Source organism: Liolophura sinensis, chromosome 5, assembly GCF_032854445.1.
Source record: "Liolophura sinensis isolate JHLJ2023 chromosome 5, CUHK_Ljap_v2, whole genome shotgun sequence".
Lineage (NCBI taxonomy): Eukaryota > Metazoa > Mollusca > Polyplacophora > Chitonida > Chitonidae > Liolophura > Liolophura sinensis.
Genome location: NC_088299.1, coordinates 18,458,994 through 18,470,788, shown reverse-complemented (window position 1 = coordinate 18,470,788; position 11,795 = coordinate 18,458,994).

Sequence of the window (11,795 nt, the reverse complement as noted above, 5' to 3'; positions counted from 1 at the left end):
CCCATAAAATGACTACCTCTATCCTACATCACATATAAAATGCTTACGTTTATCCTACATCACACATAAAATGACTATGTCTATCCTAAATCACACATAGAATGGTTACGGCTATCCTACTTCGCTCATAAAATGTCTATGTCTATCCTAGTTTACACATAAAATGTCTACGTCTATCCTACGTCACACATTAAATGTCTATCTCTATCTTACTTAACACACAAAATATGTATGTCTGTCCTACATCACACATAAAATGTCTACGCCTACCGTACTTGCTATCCATGAACCGTTCATTCGGGTTTTGCACATATCAGCATCTGCCAAATCGTTTTGGTTATAAATCCCGATGAGATACGTATACCTATCTTCCAATACTTTAAACCATATAAAATATTTTGAAGGTATCATTCACAGCCTTTCCAGTGCAAGGGACACAATCAAGTGTCTAGCTTGTAACGGTTGTAAGGAGTAATTTCCCCTTATTACAAAGCCGTGCTTGTCAAATTATTTGGGGTAGGCCTTTGTTGAAGCAGAACATTATTATATAAATACTATAAACACTACAGACCAGACAGCGCACTATAAACACCAAACAGGGGTACACTATAAACACCAAACAGGGGTACACTATAAACACTACACAAGGGTACACTATAAAGACCACACAGAGATACATTATAAACACCAAACAGGGGTACACTATAAACACCAAACAGGGGTACACTATAAACACTACACAAGGGTACACTATAAACACCACACAGAGATACACTATAAACACCAAACAGGGGTACACTATAAATACCACACAAGGGTACACTATAAACACCAAACAGGGGTACACTATAAACACTACACAAGGGTACACTATAAACGCCACACAGAGATACACTATAAACACCAAACAGGGGTACACTATAAACACCACACAAGGGTACACTATAAACACCACACAGAGACACACTATAAACACCACACAGGGGTACACTATAAACACCACACAGAGATACACTATAAACACCAAACAGGGGTGCACTATAAACACCACACAAGGGTACACTATAAACACCACACAGGGGTATACTATAAACACCACACTTGGGACACATGAAATATCATGGACCAGATATCATAAATACTATATACTGGACACTACAAATATATAAATTGGGTATTACGAACATTATACAGCACTCTAAACAGCTTACACCGGACACTATAAACATTACACACCAGACACTATAAACACAATTACACTAAACACTATAAACACAATACACGGGGCACTATAAACTCTATTATACTGATCACTATAAACGATATGCACCGGTCACTATAAACATAGAGCAAAATAAACACTGTACGTCAGAACCGATAAACCCTATTACACCTCGAACTATGAAGAGTAAGCACTGGGCGATATAAACGCTGTACATCAACCACTGTACACTGTACAGTGGACAATACGAGCACTATTTACCGGTCACTATAAACATTATACACCGGACACTGTCAACACTGAACACTGGACACTATACACCCGTCAATATAAACAGGACACTATTATCCAGTCGCTATATTTATTTATTTTTTTATTTAATTGATGTTTTACGATTTACTCAAGAAACTCAAGCCCGGAGGAAACCCACGAGCATCCGCAGGTTGCAGCCAGACCTTCCCACTTACGGCCGGAGAGGAAGCCAGCACCAGTCACTATAAAGAGTATACACAGGACACTATAAACTCTATAAACACTATACATGAGAGTATACACAGGACACTATAAACTCTATAAACACTATACATGAGAGTATACACAGGACACTATAAACTCTATAAACACTATACATGAGAGTATACACAGGACACTATAAACTCTATAAACACTATACATGAGAGTATACACAGAACACTATAAACTCTATAAACACTATACATGAGAGTATACACAGGACACTATAAACTCTATAAACACTATACATGAGAGTATACACAGGACACTATAAACTCTATAAACACTATACATGAGAGTATACACAGGACACTATAAACTCTATAAACACTATACATGAGAGTATACACAGGACACTATAAACTCTATAAACACTACACATGAGAGTATACACAGGACACTATAAAATCTATAAACACTACACATGAGAGTATACACAGGACACTATAAACTCTATAAACACTATACATGAGACGCTATAAACACTCTACATCAGACACTGTAAAAACTATACAAGAGACACTATAAGCACTGTACACTAGACACTATGGACAGTAAGCACTATTTACAGTGCCGTCAAATAAGAGGAACTATGGGCACAGCACTCAGGATCTGAAGTTTAGACCAGTTCCGTTTTCCCATACTGACAGCTTGTCTACGTTGGTAAATAGCTGTATTAAAAGGTACCATAGACAACAGGGCGTTGTAATTTTATTTACGCCTACACTGGAAAAGTGATGACGGTTTACTTGAGACTCCTAGTTGACACATTAATCAGTCCTAGTTATCACACCAATGTGTTCAATGCTTACTTCACCTTACTGAGTCGCCATAACGTAAGAGTGGCGCACATCTTTTTTGTTGTTGTGTTTCTCGCCACACTCCAAAACACGTTTACTTCTTTGATAGAGGTTAGGTTTACGAATGAAGGAAACGAGATCGAGCTTTAAACCACTGAATCCAAGGTATCTGATCAGGTATAATGGTAGAGGAAACGGGAAAGAGATCACAGGAAACCTCTCAACCTAACCGGCAATCTGATCAAATCAAATCTTGGAGGAAACCAACAGAAATCAGAGGAAACGTCTGAACCTGTTCGGGAATCTGATCAAGTTTAATGATGAAGACAACCTGGCAGAGATCAGGGGAAAATGTTGGGGGAAACCGAACAGAGATCAGAGGAAACCGCTGAAACTAACATGGGAATGTGATCAGGTATATTGGTGGAAAATACCGAACAGATAACAGACAGATCAGTGAACATTTCTGAATCTCACCAGGTATCTGGTAGGGAATAAAGGTGAAAGAAACCATAAAAACTTCAGAAGCACTGGACCTTGTCACTGACACCATATGACAGTGAACATTTATAAATGACAAAAGATCTAGTCGTGTGGTTGTTTTCCTGATACCATTAATTAAATTAGGACACTTCGTGTTTTCATTTCACACAATTTAGGGTGCTCACTTTTCCGTTTTTCGTCGTCACCCTTATCACCTATAATTACCGCTAGTCTTTACAAACAATACACTTACAATATGATCAGTTTGTATGCACTGACCTCTCAACCAATCTGCTATAATGCATTGCTGGAGGCGAAACACCCGCTCCTTTCTTATATAATTTACCACGGAGACACTATGTGTTTTTATATACTAGACGAAGGTAGAAAACAATGCTGTGTGTATTGCAGCTACTAATGGTATATGCAGGAAGTTTGTTTCTCATACTATATGGACGTGTACTTTTCATATTTCAATGTCGCTTGGCTGTTACAAGGGAGGCAACTTCCAATACAATCGTATGTCCCTCGCTAAATACTTTATGTTTGTGGTTATCCCCCTTTAATTGTTCTCAGCCAGCCAAAAACGTGGGCAAAGGTGTGATCGGAACTATTTGTCGGTTGTAATTTTCCCACTCTTATCAAAAGTCACTGGGCAAGTTTAATCGAAATAAATCGACATGGACCAGATAGGTTTGGTCGATGACATCTAGTTGTTCAACTGAATATTTTCATGTAAAACACCAATAATGTACGCGTTTTGCACGCGGAGCATCAGCATTCAGTTTGTTTCCATGCTATCATCAGGAGAAAATATTAATATAGAAAAATGTTGTAAATTGGTGCTATTCGTTCTTGAAAGTTTAATTTCTCCGCATTCCAAGTCTGAGAACTCTTTGAGGTTTATCGCTAATGATAAAAAAATTTCAGACTAAGGAGATTGTGTTGTTCAAACAGTTTTCGAGAAATTGGCGGCAGCGTTACGTCAGCAACTTTGTTGAGTACGTAATTAGGTGCGGTAGTGACCACAGGGCTGAAAACATCCCTTCACCTGCCCATATACACACATCGATCACATCCACCATACACCTATCCCAACGCAAATCAAAATAGTACGGTAGGGTGTAAAACTTCAATTAGTCGAAAGCAAATACCCTTCTCTCTAGTTTCGTCCAGATTCTGTTGAATCTATTACGCTTACAACCTTTACTTTTGAGACAGAAAACTCAAAACAAAAGTTTCACCGCTTCACGCATGGCAGCTTTTAGTATTAGGTTATACCGTTATGTAGTCACATCTGTCAGTAAATCACATTTTTGCCAGGTTAATTTCAGATCCATTTCTAATGTAAAGAAGACAGCCCTCGGCTTGTCCGCACTTCAGTATTGATGTGCATGGGGTGCAATTCTGGGTATAAGTAGATGTGGCTGGGGGGTGGGGGAATGGGGAAAGGGAATTGGGTGGGGGTGGGGGTGGGGGGTGATTTCCGATGTACGTCACATGTGCCAATCTGTGGTTTATCACCTCAGACATAGACATAGTGGATTTTACCAGCTATTCAGTAAACAGTCACAAGGACCTGTCTATTCGCTTACCGTCTTATCGAGGCATATTGCCAGAGCGACGAGCTGGCAAGCTTCACCAGGTTCTGCCCTCTGTCTTCTCATAAGATATATATTTACCCCCTCTGACGACGTGAATGTTTCTCAATAACAGACCTTTTTTCCAGATAATAGTGGTTTTAAATTCTCTTAGCCCTTTCCAACTCTACAAATGACATAGGGGCACAAAAGCATTGTGCATTTGAGAAATATGATCTTACAGAGTTATGTCATATAAATAAATATACGTTTAAATTAAAGACTACAGAACAAAGTCCAAGCAGCAGAGCTTTATTCACACCTCTTTTTAACTTTAAATGTTTATTGTTACCTTCTTTATTGTATTTGTAACATATCTTTTCTGGCTGACTGTTGGAGGATAAACAAATCAACAAAGAGTAGAAGTCTGGACAGAGTTGTTCAAAAGTGGATCAGTAGCTACATATATCATATTTAGTCTGCATAGAGTTCGGTTAGTTTAATATCGGGATATCAAGACTTAAACTTGACTTAACTTTTAAAAACAATGAACAAACGGTTGATGAAATAAACTAGTCTATTTACCATTTCATGTTTGCCTTCGCTGTAGTTGAGATATCTGGTTGAGCAAGAATAAATGTATAAATATTAGGCAGTTTAATCCTAGCTGTGCTTAACTAAGCGACGCGCTGGAGCAAAACGGGGCATACCAGACCCAAAGTACATGCCTGGCAATATCGACTTAAAGGGCACGCAGGAGCAAAACCGCGTGCAGACCAACACTGCGCGTATGACCAAAACGGCGTGCACACGGCTTAAACGGTTTGCACGCGACCAAAACGGCGTGCATGACCAACACGGCTTGCATGACCAAATACGCGTGCACGACTAAAACGGTGTGCCTGACGGAAAAGATGTGCACGACTAAAATGGTGTGCCTGACCGAAAAGGTGTGCACGACTAAAATGGTGTGCCTGACGGAAAAGGTGTGCACGACTAAAATGGTGTGGCTGACCGAAAAGGTGTGCACGACTAAAAGGGCATATAAGTAGGTTTTCCCTATTTCATGTACACTGTCGATGTCTGTACGTCGCACCAAACAAACAAAAGGAAACTCTTAAACTAACTTCGAGTTTGGACTTCTCGGAATTACTTCCATGGAGGGTATGCTCGGATGACACTAGAATGTGGTAAGACTACATGTATAACTAAGATGTAAGAATCAGGGCTACATACTTAGTGAATCGGGTGACTACAATTAAAAACATTTAATAGTGTAGCTGACTTTGTAGTAAACAATTTCAGTTTTAATTCGTTTTATTTTGAACAAACTTTCTTTGTAAATTTTTGTGGCCCAATTCATACATGATAAATTTAAAAAAATTATGCTCATGTTTTTGAATAAGTTACATATTTGGAAATATCGGTTCTGAAGTTGCAAGGACTTGTTATCAAATCCCGTGTAGTCTTTAGTAAAAACAATAAGATGTAGAATGTCTTTCAGCTTTTACACAAGGCATGTGGCGTCGACAGGGCGGCATCATGGGTCTGGTACAATTTACAGAATTACAGGGAATATGGCGATTTAGCTGACAGCAAGTCGTCCTAAACGAGTACAGAACACATGGAAGCTCCCTTCTATACCAGATCTTATCCTACTTCCTTTTGTCGAAGCCCACACAAAAATTACTTACATATCAAAGGTGCTGAGAATTATTTGTTTAACATAGATATAGGAGGAGCCGGAGTCTGACGAGGGTAGGGATGGCGGCAGAGCTCTACTGGCTAGCGCTGACGATAAACATGCCTGGACAAGTGTAATCTAAATTGTCCATCGGAGAAAACATATGTCGGATAATAGTTAGAGGAATCTGCTGCGGAGCGCCGAGTAACCCAGAAGATTGTGCTCCTACAAGGTTTCACAAAATTACCTAGCTCTGTTTTCGACCGTCGCCAACAATATCTTTTCATTCTTTTGAAATCCTTCAAAAAGAAAAAAAGAACTTCCTTTTCCCTACACTTCACCTTGTTTTCTTTTACCCCAAAGCCCATGCTCACACCCTTTTTAACTTCTTCAAGTGACGCCTTTTTACAGATGAGAGTGGCGAAATGGTTCAGTTGGACTGAGCACGAGCCACCTGTGTGCTGCATAGCTATACTGGAAACTTATTCAGATTCTTTTTGGGTATTTTCAGTGTATTTCTTATTCATAAAGTTATCTTTCTTCTCTATAAGCCAAATTGTCAGCTTCAGATTCAGATAGATAGGTAAGCTTTTCAGCTTTCCTCCTCTTTTTGTCAGCACGAAAGTTTTCTGTGCATTTTTGGTGTTCCTTTTCTGTCCCCCCAAATTATGATGTTTGTGATGCCTCCATTGATCAGCTAATTATTTTTGAATAGAGACAATTTACTTGGAAATCAGTATTTCCCTCACAATATACATATATCTCTCCTCTCTTAAATTTCACCCTCCTTGCAAACAACTAAAATAATAAGAAAATATTATGACCATTAATGGTCATATTATAATAAAATATTTTATCCATAGAATTGCATTTTTGTGCTGATGTTGTGGATAAAACTATGTTTATCATTTTAAGCTTTGCTTCCTTCTGCTATTTTTCAGACACAACAATCAAATCTACTCATATGTATTAGTTTGTTGTCTTACCTTTCTCCCTACACCATACCTATATACCCTACACAGCCGCGGATTTCAAAACGAAACCAAAATAGTTATTGGTTTTAACTTTTTGGTCTTATTATCTGATATACTAAAAAGTAAGCAAATGTTTATTTTTCGTTTTTCAGAGTGCAGCAAATAATCAAAACTTCCTTTAATTCGCACCGATATCTTAGGATTCTCTGGTAACGTTATAAAATAGTCACATGCTCTTTATTAGTATATTGTCAATTATTTTTGTTGCAATATTTCACTGTGTTTGTGTACCCAGAGATGGACAAATTATTTTATTTATGACAAACTGTTTTTTATTTATTAACACCTCGAGACGGTACCAGCTTAATATGCACTATTCCAGAAGGAATACCAAATGTTGTCCAAAAATATATATAATTTACTACCGCAAACATTAAAAAAAACCTCTGAAAGATAAATTAGAAAACAGAAAATGGGAACAACTCGGAAAAGATCTGTCATGTTTGGATCTTCAACGATTAACACACTAATACCTATTATCTGCTTAATTTATTAAAAGACATCTGATAAAAATGTGATCTATTAGCGTAAAAAGATACTATAAAATTACAAAATTTCATCTACATGATAAGTATTGCGCTGTGTGATTTTGATACAGAACATGCAAAATAGTTTTCCACGAAACTACCTGTGCACATTTCTGTATTTACATTCTCAAGAAACAAGGAACAAAAGGAGGAGAAATAGAAACGAATTATTTGGATATGAGATGTCTATACATTGTAACAGATGCATGTGTCATGCAACATTTGAAGTTTAAGAACTAATAAAGCTAGTTTTCGGTTAATGTCGTTGTTCTTTCTTTAAAGTGGAAAGATTCATTATTTTTCTTTTACATTCCCAGACTGACAATAATTGGATGTAATGTATTTAACAGAGTGTCTGCCTATACGTGATTTAATCTTTCACGTTTAATTTTTTGTAGTATACTCTACACTACAGTGGGATAGGGATGGCGGTTCACTTGTATTTTACTGTCATTGTGTAAGTGATGAACATTATTCACCTGTATACCAGCCAAAACGCCCCTCCAAAACAAAGCGTTTTAAGCAAAGCAAAACGAACCCTACCCCCACCATGTTGATATATGTTACACTGTACTTATTGTTTCTGGTTTTCATTTCTGTTTTGTCTTAGAATTGCTTACTATTATTATGTTTCATTTTCTTTTCTATTTTTGTGTACACTTTACTGCTGATATCAAACTCATCCAACAGACGTCTGCGTGATGGGCCTCGTCTCCTATATGAGACAAAGAGAAATATGCCATATATACATGTATGCACAGAGATGAAGAGTCTTGAATCAGACACACATACAGATGTCAAGAACTTTAATAGACACCGTTGTGTACACAATCAAGGAAAAATGTGCGTAGACCTCCTGTACTGATGTTTGTGGTATAGACTGTTTTGTACATTTTTTCCACATTGTTTATGAAAAAATAATTGCTTTTGTTTCTTGGTGCAAGTAAGAATACAAATATTTAATTTGGTATTTTAAAATCGGTGTTTACATTTTACGACAGGCATGCAGGAAATGGAATCAAACGGAGATATACATCGTGTTGAGACAAAACCTGACAAAGTTTCCAACATTATCTCGCCCCACATTATAGCTGGAGGATGGAACAGACGGCATCACTATATCACTGACTGCATTCAACGTAGAAACCACCAACAGAGTTTACAGTTTAAAATTCCTCAATGAAATAACGGGCAAAATGTTCGAGGTTCTCCATGGAAAATGAAACATTTATTTTGTGTGTTAAGTATATTATGCAGGCAATATAGAAATAAAACAAGTTGGCACCCATGGTTATGAATGTTTCGCTAAAGTTGTACGTGTCCAGAGGACATTGACATTTTAATTTATTGATTTATTTGATTGTTGTTTTAATGCCTTAATCAACAATGTCTAAATAATTTCACATGCACGTATCCCCTGACAAGGCAGAGTCGTTTTCATGAGTATGGAGCCCTTCCTGACAATATAATAGGAATATATTCAGTTTCTCGTATAGTTTCTCTGCCATGAACACGTTAATACAGACTTCTGTTTGTTACTGTAATAATGGACAACGGGATCAATAACATAACACTCTAGTATATATAAGGCCTCTTTATTGTAAATTTATCTACTTGAAACCTACATTTTTTCGAATATATTTACATATTCGTGCGCAATTTTTAAGTAAGTGAATATTTCGTTATGAATTATCAAAACATAGTTGCTATCCACCATTTCAAAGATCACGAAGTGTTGGACTGTACGTACAGAAAGGTCAGCAAATTGCTCACAGAAAAGTTTTATGAAAACGTGACGAGATTAAATTTATTTATGAAAATAAGTAATTTTTATTTCTGCGAACTTCAAAGCGGTTTTACGTCTCTCACAGTCTATATATTATGAAATCCAACAAACAAACGGTAATAATGTGGGCAATCCAGGCAGAGTTTTGTTTCCGCTAATGTTTGAGTCATCTCTCTCCTTCTGTATGTGCCTTTAGTACAAATTTATATATCAATCATCTTATATCAAATGTATTTTTTAAAAATCATTTAACATTAATGTACCAGACAGTATTAGAAACCTTAGTCTATCTTCTCAGTATGTCAGTAACTTGAACGTTTTATACCCTTACAGAGTCGCTCATATTTACAAGTTGTCGATTTAACCTCGTTCTGCATTATCTCTGTCATTTTTCTGTGTTAATATTCGGCTGGCCGCCTATCAGGTAGTGGGCTGACCCCGGGGGTGATGGCGGGCTGGATGGGCTCCCCCCACCGGCTGTCAACGCCTGGGTGGGAACTGGGGTATCCCTGTCTGCGCCGGTTCATCGTCCCGAGGTCACAGGGTCGAGCGCTGCCCCCGGGCGTGCCCTGGCGACACATACCTAACACATTACACCCTCCAAGTCCTCCCATCTGGACAGGCTAAGATAGAGATTTATTTATATAAGACAATTTTCACTCATTTAGCGCATGTCAAAAGTTAAGATGTTTTCTGTCACGTTTCTATGAAAATATAAAAAAAGGCCTCCCTGTTAGTTGGGTTTGGTGATGATATACAGACGGCGAACACCAGAGCCATGTAATAGAGGTGAAACAGTCTAAAATCTTGAAGAATTTTTGGAACTCAAAAAGGTATCAAAGTTCTTGAGATAGATACTAATACAAACTATAGCGTTTGACAGACTACACCATACTGCCCTTCGCTATATGATAACAGTTGAAATATTTCTCCTTGTACAAAATACACATATAGCTGATGATGTGTGCAAACTGACCGTCAAATATAACGTGTGGAAAGTCAAATGTAATAATGTTGTAATATTGTTGAAATTTTTTGGTCGTAAAAGACGTTGTCTTGGCTAAATGTTTCCAAAAATTTATTTTGTGAAAGTTGTTAGGTTTGCTGATATATTCTCTATATAACACTCATAGAAGGGGACATATCCCATACAGTAATCAAACGAGGGTGTCTCTCTGTAAGGCCTACATCTTTCTGTCATGATCTCTGTTCATACGACCATGTATTGTAGATAGTACTGCGCAGGTATAGCTACGCTCTGTCAATTTTAAAACAAAGCAAATTTCCCAAAATCGATAGTGTAAAATGCATGCCTGACAGACTTGGGTGCCTGGGGGTTGCCCCCGACCGGGCGGAGGATGCGCTGTTAGCGTATGGCATCAAGCTTCACCGTGTAGCCTGACGAGCAGGGAGAGAGTACCTTTGTTTAGCTTATGGCGGACCTGTGTTTACCCCGGAGACTGCTGTATATCGGCTACCTCACCGAGACCACCTAGTATGGGAGGAAAATGACAGCCAACTGACATCCGTGAAATCTACGTGGAAATCGACAAAGCCCATCATGACCTACGATTAGCGCCTACAATATACAGGACCAGATTTCCGCTGGGATCTGCCGCACGACCAGCTGTATTCGCGCAGGCATATAGCCTACCTGTACAATATCCCATTTATACACCTGTCTGTTCGAATCAAACATTCTTCTATACAATTAAGCCAACATTTAAAAACTGAATGAAATGCATAACTTGTAAGGGTTATTTAAGATTTGAATGCGATCTGTGGACTCATGGTGAGTGTGAAGGCGGCATTACCAATTAAATGTATTTGAGGTGTTTGCGGCGGTGTTAATTAGTGCAGTTTTTTGAGTAGTAACACGCATAACTAATTCAAGCTTAAACAAGGGTGGTAAGAAGTAGATTTGAGCGACCATAGGCCTATAAGCCATTGCTGATTGGAGAGAAAGGTAAGCATGAATTTGATTGATTTATTTATTTACTTGATTGGTGTTTTACGTTGTATTCAAGAATATTTCACTTATACGACGGCGGCCAGCATTATGGTGGGTGGAAACCGGGCAGAGCTCGGGGGAAACCCACGACCATCCGCAGGTTGCTGGTTGCAGACATTCCCAGATATGGCCGGAAAGGAAGCCAACATGAGCTG